This window comes from Chaetodon auriga, chromosome 6 (assembly GCF_051107435.1).
Source record: "Chaetodon auriga isolate fChaAug3 chromosome 6, fChaAug3.hap1, whole genome shotgun sequence".
Lineage (NCBI taxonomy): Eukaryota > Metazoa > Chordata > Actinopteri > Chaetodontiformes > Chaetodontidae > Chaetodon > Chaetodon auriga.
This window is the reverse complement of record NC_135079.1, coordinates 25,501,918-25,510,111: the sequence shown is the minus strand read 5'-3', so window position 1 is coordinate 25,510,111 and position 8,194 is coordinate 25,501,918.

Here is an 8,194-nt window from a genome sequence, read left to right as displayed (position 1 = left end):
GTACTCTGTGTATGTGTCATTGTGTGTGGCCTGACCCTCCTCTGCTCACTGGCTACAGTGTGTGTTTGTATCTCCATTTGTCCCCTTTTGTATTTATGAATTGTTTCAAACCTTGTGGCCAATGTATTGATCATTGATGTATGATTGATGTAAAGGTCCTTCAGGTTCATACAAAATGAAACAGAATCAAACACATTTTTACAATATGAGACCTTTAAAATGCCCAAATGACAACAAATCTAACATGAAATAAAGTGAGATAATGATACAAATTAATATGTGTATTTCCTTTTTATATATGCATTTACAACAGTATTCACACTGTCGAGCTACATTTGTGAGTGACTATGTGCAGTTTGGAAATTCTCAACAGTAAAGTACAGTTAATAGGTAGCGTCCCTGCTAAGCTACAGGAAATTAATTAATTATTTATGTTTTAATGTGAAAGGTATGTATTCCACTGCCTTTGCCTTTGATCTCTTTTAATTCTGGCATTTAAAACTTCAAAAGAGGAACAGTGTGTGGAGATTATTAAATTCAAATGTTGGTTTTGCTCTTGGCAAACATTTTATCTGTCAAGGTCGAGTTTTGTGAGATCACTAAAAGGCTCACCATTGCAAATGCTGAAAAAAAAAAAAAAAAAAAAAAAAGTTTTGACACCTCCAAGGTACGTGCAGGGGTATCTATGTGACTGAATCACAGAGTAAGATATAGAGTGCTTAAGTCACAAATGGAGGTTAGCCTAACCTGCCTCCAGCTGTCTACTGAAAACATCAACAGGACAATTGTGTCCAGTGCTGTCTTCAAAACATATATAAGTGTCAAATATAAAAATGTAAAAAATATGACAATGACACCATGCACCTTTCCACTCTGATCAGTGATGGTTCCTGGCCTTGGCACGAAACGCTAGTCATAGCCCAACTCGTCCCAATTCCGCCGAGTTGTTGAAGTCATGTTCTGTTTTATTTTAAGGGATGTGTCTCCATTCAGTGGTACAAAATCACACATTCAGAGACACTGACACTGATCCAGGAACTGAGGTGTACAATAACTAGTTAGCTGTGTTCTAGTGAAAAATTCCCCCTGCTTAGGGACTGGCTTCAAAGGTATCCACTGTGTCTCTGCGTGTGCTTAGAATTGGTTGTGTATCAGAAGACATGTTTTTTGGGGGTGTTTCTGATTATTTGAAATGGAAATGAAGGAAATAGTTGAATTATTTTAGTCACAATTTCATATTGCAAAATGAAATACAACATCCTAATTGCAGCTGAATTGCATGTTTTATCGTCTTACAAATGAATTTGTATTGATTTTGTGTCAGACAGTGGGCTGTGTATTTTCACACATACTGAGTCATCTGAGAGGGGCACACCCCTAATAAACACATTACACACATACGGTACACCTGAACACACATACTGCCAAATGAAGAGCAGATGCAAAGATCACATGCATGGGAATGTTAAGAAACAACAGAACTTACTGCCCATGTGAAACTAAGCAAGCACACTCAATCCAGAGCATCAATATTTATCCACTTAACGTAATGCTGATGAATAGGTGGCCACTGCTGATCACTTGGCCAGATTAGGTTCTCCTTCTTCTCGTCTGTGGTATTACCACTCTATCAAGGGCTCTATTTTGATCCCAGGCCACGATAATGTGTATTCTGTTACCTGTAACGAAATAGAGAAGGAGAGAAGCATAGCTGAATGAGAATTTGAGAGTGTAATGAGAGTCAGCACGGATCACTTTTCCAGCTGTCTGGCTTTTGTTTCCTTCGGCTCCTTATCGAAGAGAAACCTCCAGGATCAAATCAGGACAGTTGGGAGGAAAAACACTCCTGGTAACCTCTGACCAAGTGTCTGATGAAGTTAATATCATCTGGGGACTTGGATAGACAGTCCCATCCAACCATGCCTGGATTAAAAGCACTGACAGAAACTTTTAGGTGCTGCTGTACAGAAATCCCATTTACACTACCCTCATGAATAAAATAAATGGATCTCTCAGCCCCTCTCATGTGATTTGTTATGATCTAAGCACTCTGAAATTTAGCAGTAACACTCTATGTAATACTGATCCAAGATTTGATGAACAGGTCAAGAGTATTGTCTAAGATTTGCCTTCTATAGCTGAGGAATCTCTCCTGAATAAGATCATTTATCTCACTTGGGCAAGTACAGAAACTTTTTATATTTATATATTTTTATATCTCCTCTTTTGGGTGATGGCAGCTCCCTGCCTCAGTTAAGAGCTTCTCACATCTTTAGGCTTGTATAAAATGCAGCAGCAAAGCTTTCAGCCAAATGCTGAGACACAAATTGAGTGTTGGAGTGTTTTTTCAGTGGATTTTTTTTTTTTTTTTATCATTTGGGACCAGTCTTAAAGACATCTGGCCTCTAAGATGGAGAGGGAGGGCAGTGGAAGATGGGTTGATTATTTGATTTCCATTTATTTCTTTAAATGAACTGACACAGGCCAGCCAGCACCACTCTGCAGTTCATATGGGCAGAAGTTTGAATCTGAAACCTTTCAGAAAGCAAATTATTTTAATCAGAGCCAGGGTTTCTGGGCTATATGCAGAGGACGAGGGATATACTGTGTAAATCATGAATCTCAAAATAGATGGAATCTATCTAATGAGAATGAAACGCAGAGCTTCAAATTAATGACAGAAATGGGCAAACTAAGAAGACAGCAGTCAGTGCTGCCCACCTGGTAGCCTGCAGCCTCCTGAATGGGATTCCTTTTATGCTGACAGGGATTTTGAAGTCAGTAGGGAGCCTTTGTTGATAAGCTGTGAACCTGTTTTGAATTTGAATTATTTCACCCTGAGCAGCATATATGACTCTGGCTGATGGACTGATTTAGCCCAATGAAGTGTGTGAAGCTTCACATCTTTACATGAACAGTATAGATTTGGATTCAGTAAATCAGCCATTGCTCAGAATTATAAAGAGTGAGGTTACTAATGATTATTTATCAGAAAGCTGCTATCGTAGATCTAGCACCTGGTCCAGTTTTAACCAGTTTGAACACAGCAGTAGCCAATCAACTCTCCAGATTAAAACATATAGTAGCTAGAAGGTCCTTGGGTCAATTCCCAGTTGGGGCAAGGCCTTTCTGCGTTAAGTTTACATTTTCTCTCTATTATATGCTTGCACACCAGACTAATTGCCATGCTTGCATGGGTCTTCGGGGCTCTGGTTTTCTGCCATCATTAAAACATGTATCTTAGGTCAATTCTTTTTTCAGTGCCCTGACTAAGACAAGCACTGCACATTGACTGTGTTATACAGAGTATGATTGTATGCGACAATAAAGAATCTTCTTCTTCTATCAAAATTGGATAATTTTGCAAACCCAGCAGTCCATCCAATCAATAACAATTTGTTATTCCAGCACTGCCCATGTGTTGCAGCCCCACCCTGGTGCATCCTGTTTATCTCTCTATCACAAGCATTTCTGATATTAACCTTTCAAAGCCAGTAAATGAGAGCAGTGTGGAGTGAGAGGGAGTGTTCAGACTGCTGCTTGATCTGCCTCAATCAAATTTGGGTTGAGTTTATCTTGTATCCCATTCTAGTTTTGGAGGGGATTTGCCAGTTGTTGTGTTGTGACAATCGTTGAAGAAAAAAATCACGGTACCATTTACATTTTAACCCAGTTCTGTGATTTTGGAGCTTGGCTGTTCAGAGAAGAATACATTCATACAGTTCTTTTGTCAGTACTTTTCTCCTGCTTCCAAAGGTCTATGTGTATGTATAGGAACGGCAATGCAACTGATATCCCCCTGAACACTTTTTATTACTATATCAGGGCAGCATTAAAAGATAGATCCACAATCTTTCAAGTCAGTCTTAGAAGTATCAGATTGGTGGTTGCATTTCCGTTGCATTCCTTTTAACAGGCTCAACAACTACAGCTCCCATGAGTCTTAATGAGTGTTCAGATTTTAGCAGCAAGTATAAAATTAATAGTAGCAGTAGTTTTCAAATGCCTTTGCCTTTTGAGCCCAACAGTACTGACTGTAAGAAATTGACTATCCATCCCAAAATCCTTACATATGAAAATAGCACTCACAAGGCCTTTAAATTAGATATGACAGTATAAACTGTAAAGACTATAAAACAATAAACAAAAAATGCCTATCAGACAGCAAGACAATAGCGCATATCTGCTTCTCCATCACTTCTGCTTGATTTTCTAAGATCTTCACCTGCTCTTCCAGATGAACAGCTCTAGCAGTCATGGCCTGAGTCTTCCATGGCCTACGTTCAATAGGATGCATACATACCCTAGGCACACCAGACTAATTGCCATGGTTTTTATGCTGACACATAACAAATGAGAAGCAAAAGAACCCACTGGGCAACAAAGGTTTCACTGCGTTGAAGGCAAACTGTGGAAAATGAAGCTAAAATTGCTAACTAAGGGCAGTGACTTGACCTTGTGCTACTTACCCACTGGTGTAGCCTTGGGGGAAACCAGAGGGTGGGCACTATGCTTCTGTGATGATGCCATCTCGCCACCATGGGTTAGGATGGTGCCATTAGCTGGAACCACTGAATGAACCGCACAGCTGGACCTCACAGCCTGGCCCATGCACAGTGTAGAACGGCAGGAACTAGCTAACCAGTGGGACATGAATAAGATCTTATCCTCGAATATGGAGTATAGTGCATGTGAAATAGAGGCCAAGGATGAGAGGGTAAATGGGTGCCATCTCGGGAATGACGAACATCTGGGCAGGTTGTCAAGTGGGTAGTGGTGGTTTGGATTTGGATTTGGAATTGAGCCGCTGCACCCTTCACTGCTGCTGCCAGCCTCGCACGGAGCAACCAATACCAATACATTATTGGGTCAATTTTATAATCCTCTTGAAGTTTTACAGTCTGCATTTTTCATCATACTGTATGTTTCAGAACTTGAGGGAAATATTTGCAAGAACAAATGGCAGTGTTTCAGTGGGCTTATTTGTGTAAACTCTCAACTTGCCACTCCCTGCTAATGTTCATCTTTAAGTTTGACAAGATGAGAGAGTAAAGAATGACAACGACAAGCATCTCCAGGGGGAGGAGCTGATTTTAAGTCCTCAACTTACAGATGATACTTGTTATTTGTCATTTTCTCCACCTCTCTGGGTGTGTGTCTGCCCAGACTGATCTTATTCTACATCAGTCACAAGCAGTTTATGTAAACAGGTGCATGAGAATAGAAATGAGAAATGAGAATAAGGGCTACACTTTATATCCATGATCCCTGACATGTCATTCTGTAGGCACCGCAGACCATAAAGGGCTATAAAACATTGATCATGCCTCAGGATGTGCGCAGGAGACTTAAAACTTAAAACTTAGTGCTCAAGCAAAGGAACTGGTGAATTACTACATCTCTCTTGCTCTTTATGACTAGTCATGCTAGCCATGTCAGTCAGTCAGCCAGTGGGTTGATCCAGCACCAAATCCAGACTGAAACTTATCAAATACTAATTCAGTGGGTTGCCATGACATTTTGTACACACGTTCATGTTCATTTTTCCGCTTGTCCTGTGACATATTTCAGTATCTATTGGATGGATTGCCACAAAAGTAAATATAGATATCCATGGTGCCCAGGGATGAACTGTAATCACTTTGATTTCATGGCATTCATTTAGATTCATTATAAGGTCAATATTTGAATTTGTCCCATGGTTTATAACTAAATACCTGTGAAACAAATGACATTCCCATTTAACTCACATGACTGATCAGCTGTTACCGCTCTGAGAAAAGACAACAAAGCTCTTTCCTCAGATTAAAATGTTTCCTCATTACTCCGCACAGATCTGATCCTAACATTAATACATGAAAGAACATGTTCTCCACACTTTTTTTTAACAGTTTGAGTTTGGGCTGGCACTCTTTTTATTAGTCATCTTTTTGCCCCATCTTCTTCTGCAATGGTAAAATGGTTTTCCGACTGGAGAATTGGCACCACCTACTGCTGGAAGAATGAAAACAAGCATTCATTTGCATTTTCCTTTGTCCCTTTCTAAATTTGGTTCAAATTTGCAATACACTTGGATGGCAACCCAGCTACTGTTAGCATGTTAGCATGTTGATGTTTGCCTGTAGCTCAAGTAACCTCGCTAAACAGCTAGCATAGCTGCAGATTTGTTATTTTTCTTTGGAATCCTGTTTCAGTGCCAGTAAGGCGGTGTTTAGATCAGCTCTAAACACCACAGAAACATTGCTAATCTGCCTGTTTATCTATTATAGGGAAGCCCATTATAGGCAGGCCTTTGAGCTATTTGTCAAGGTCATCTGGGCTAATTTGTGTTGACAGGTGTGTATATGTCACTGTTGCCGTGAGTCCTCATTTGTCCAGTCTCAAATTCTGTGTGTCTGCATGTTTTCGCTTTAGCAATTTTGCCTGCAGTGTACAAGATGAGTCTCATGTGATCCAAAGGCTTTGTTTATGCCTTTATATGTTTGGTATGCAATGACAGCATCAGGCAAAACACGACGTGTTTGGATGTTGAATGATAAACAACAATATTATTTCAGGATCATAGGAATGTTGTTGTCAGAGACACTAATTGAAACAGACCTGAGGTAGATGCTGTCTTCCCATATCAGCCTGGTGTTTCATCAACCTGTCCTCTCCTTTTAATTCCACTCCTCTGTTCCCCCTACACCATCTCTTTCCCTGCCCTTTAAAAGACGTTTTCCCCATCCATCTTTTTTCTTCTTTTTCCACTCTTTTCCCCATCAAATGCCTTCCTGAAACTTCTTGACCACCTCTCGTCCGTAAAGCAGATTCTGTGCTTTTCCTGCTCTCTTCTCCCTCCTCTGCTTGCTCTTTATTCCATCCTGGGCACCATCCTGAGTGTTAATCTGTCTATTCACACCAACTCCTAATAGAGCAATTAACCGAATCAAAACTTGCTGGTGCTGAGATCACACCGTGGAGGGTGATATGAGAATCCCAGAGAGAAGAGACACTGGGAAGTCAGAGAAGAGGCAGAAAAACAGAGGAAAAGTTGGGTAGGATCATCTGGTGGGACCTTCAGGTGGCCACTGGTATGAAAGTGTTTGTTCAAACAGTTTTTAAATAGCTAAGTGACTCATTTCTCTTCTCTTGCACTCACCTCACACCACTGCTCATCAGACCACAGCACGCCGGCTGCTGCAATCTCATCTCAGCCCCTCTCGCCTGTGAGGGATTAAACTCTTAATCCACCAGACTGAGGCTTGCTATTAGTACCAACAGGGCTGCAGCTATCTTGGTGTTTTCTGCTGAATGTTTGTATGTGTGTGCTGGCCTCTGGTCTACAGCATGGTGGTGCGTGTAAGATGGATGGTGAGCAGCTGCATGTATACTGTATTGGTGTGTGTGCGAGATTAATAAAAAAACAATGAGGCAGGGACACAGAGAGTGTGCTGGGGGTGGTGCAACACATAAACAAGTTAGCTGGTTTGATGTTGGAGGACTCTGGGGTTCCCTATCTACCACCTGTGCAAAATCCAAACTGAAAAATCTCTGCAGTTGCGAGTGTTTGTTTCTGGCTGTCTGCGTGTGTGTGAGATAAAGCAGAAGAAAATAACAGAATTCAAAAGATATACTGCATTACTGTCTCAGTGAGGCAGATTGAAGGGTGCCCAATCTGTTCAATTGTGACTGAAACGTTGTCTCCTTTGTGAGAAGAAAAAAAAAAAGATGATTGAGAACTAACAGCCCAGTGTGTGATCAGTCTCATGTTGCATACACTAACTAGCCCTAGGCATATGCTGCACTGCAGGTTAATGAATAGTAATGGAGGGATTCAATAAGCTGAACGTCTCTGTTCTCACCACACACACGCACGCACGCACACACGCAGACCCCCACCTCTTCAGTTTCCATCTCTACCCTCACTAATGTGTTGTCTGCTCCGTTAGCAGCCATAAGGGTCTGGACAAAGTGTTTGCTTGTTTTAGCAGTTCCCTCAGGCACATACAACCTAATGAGCTGCCTCTCAAGGACAAAGTGGGTGTGTGAGGTTAGCGACAAAGACAAATCTGCAAGCACAGTGATATTTTTCTCTGAACTTTCACCTTATGTTTGGTTCCAGCGTCACAGAGGTTGGCATGATAGAGCATGTGTTGATCTGGAACAGTCAAGGTTTCCTGAACACGGAGGTCTGTTTACTAATGACGCAGCT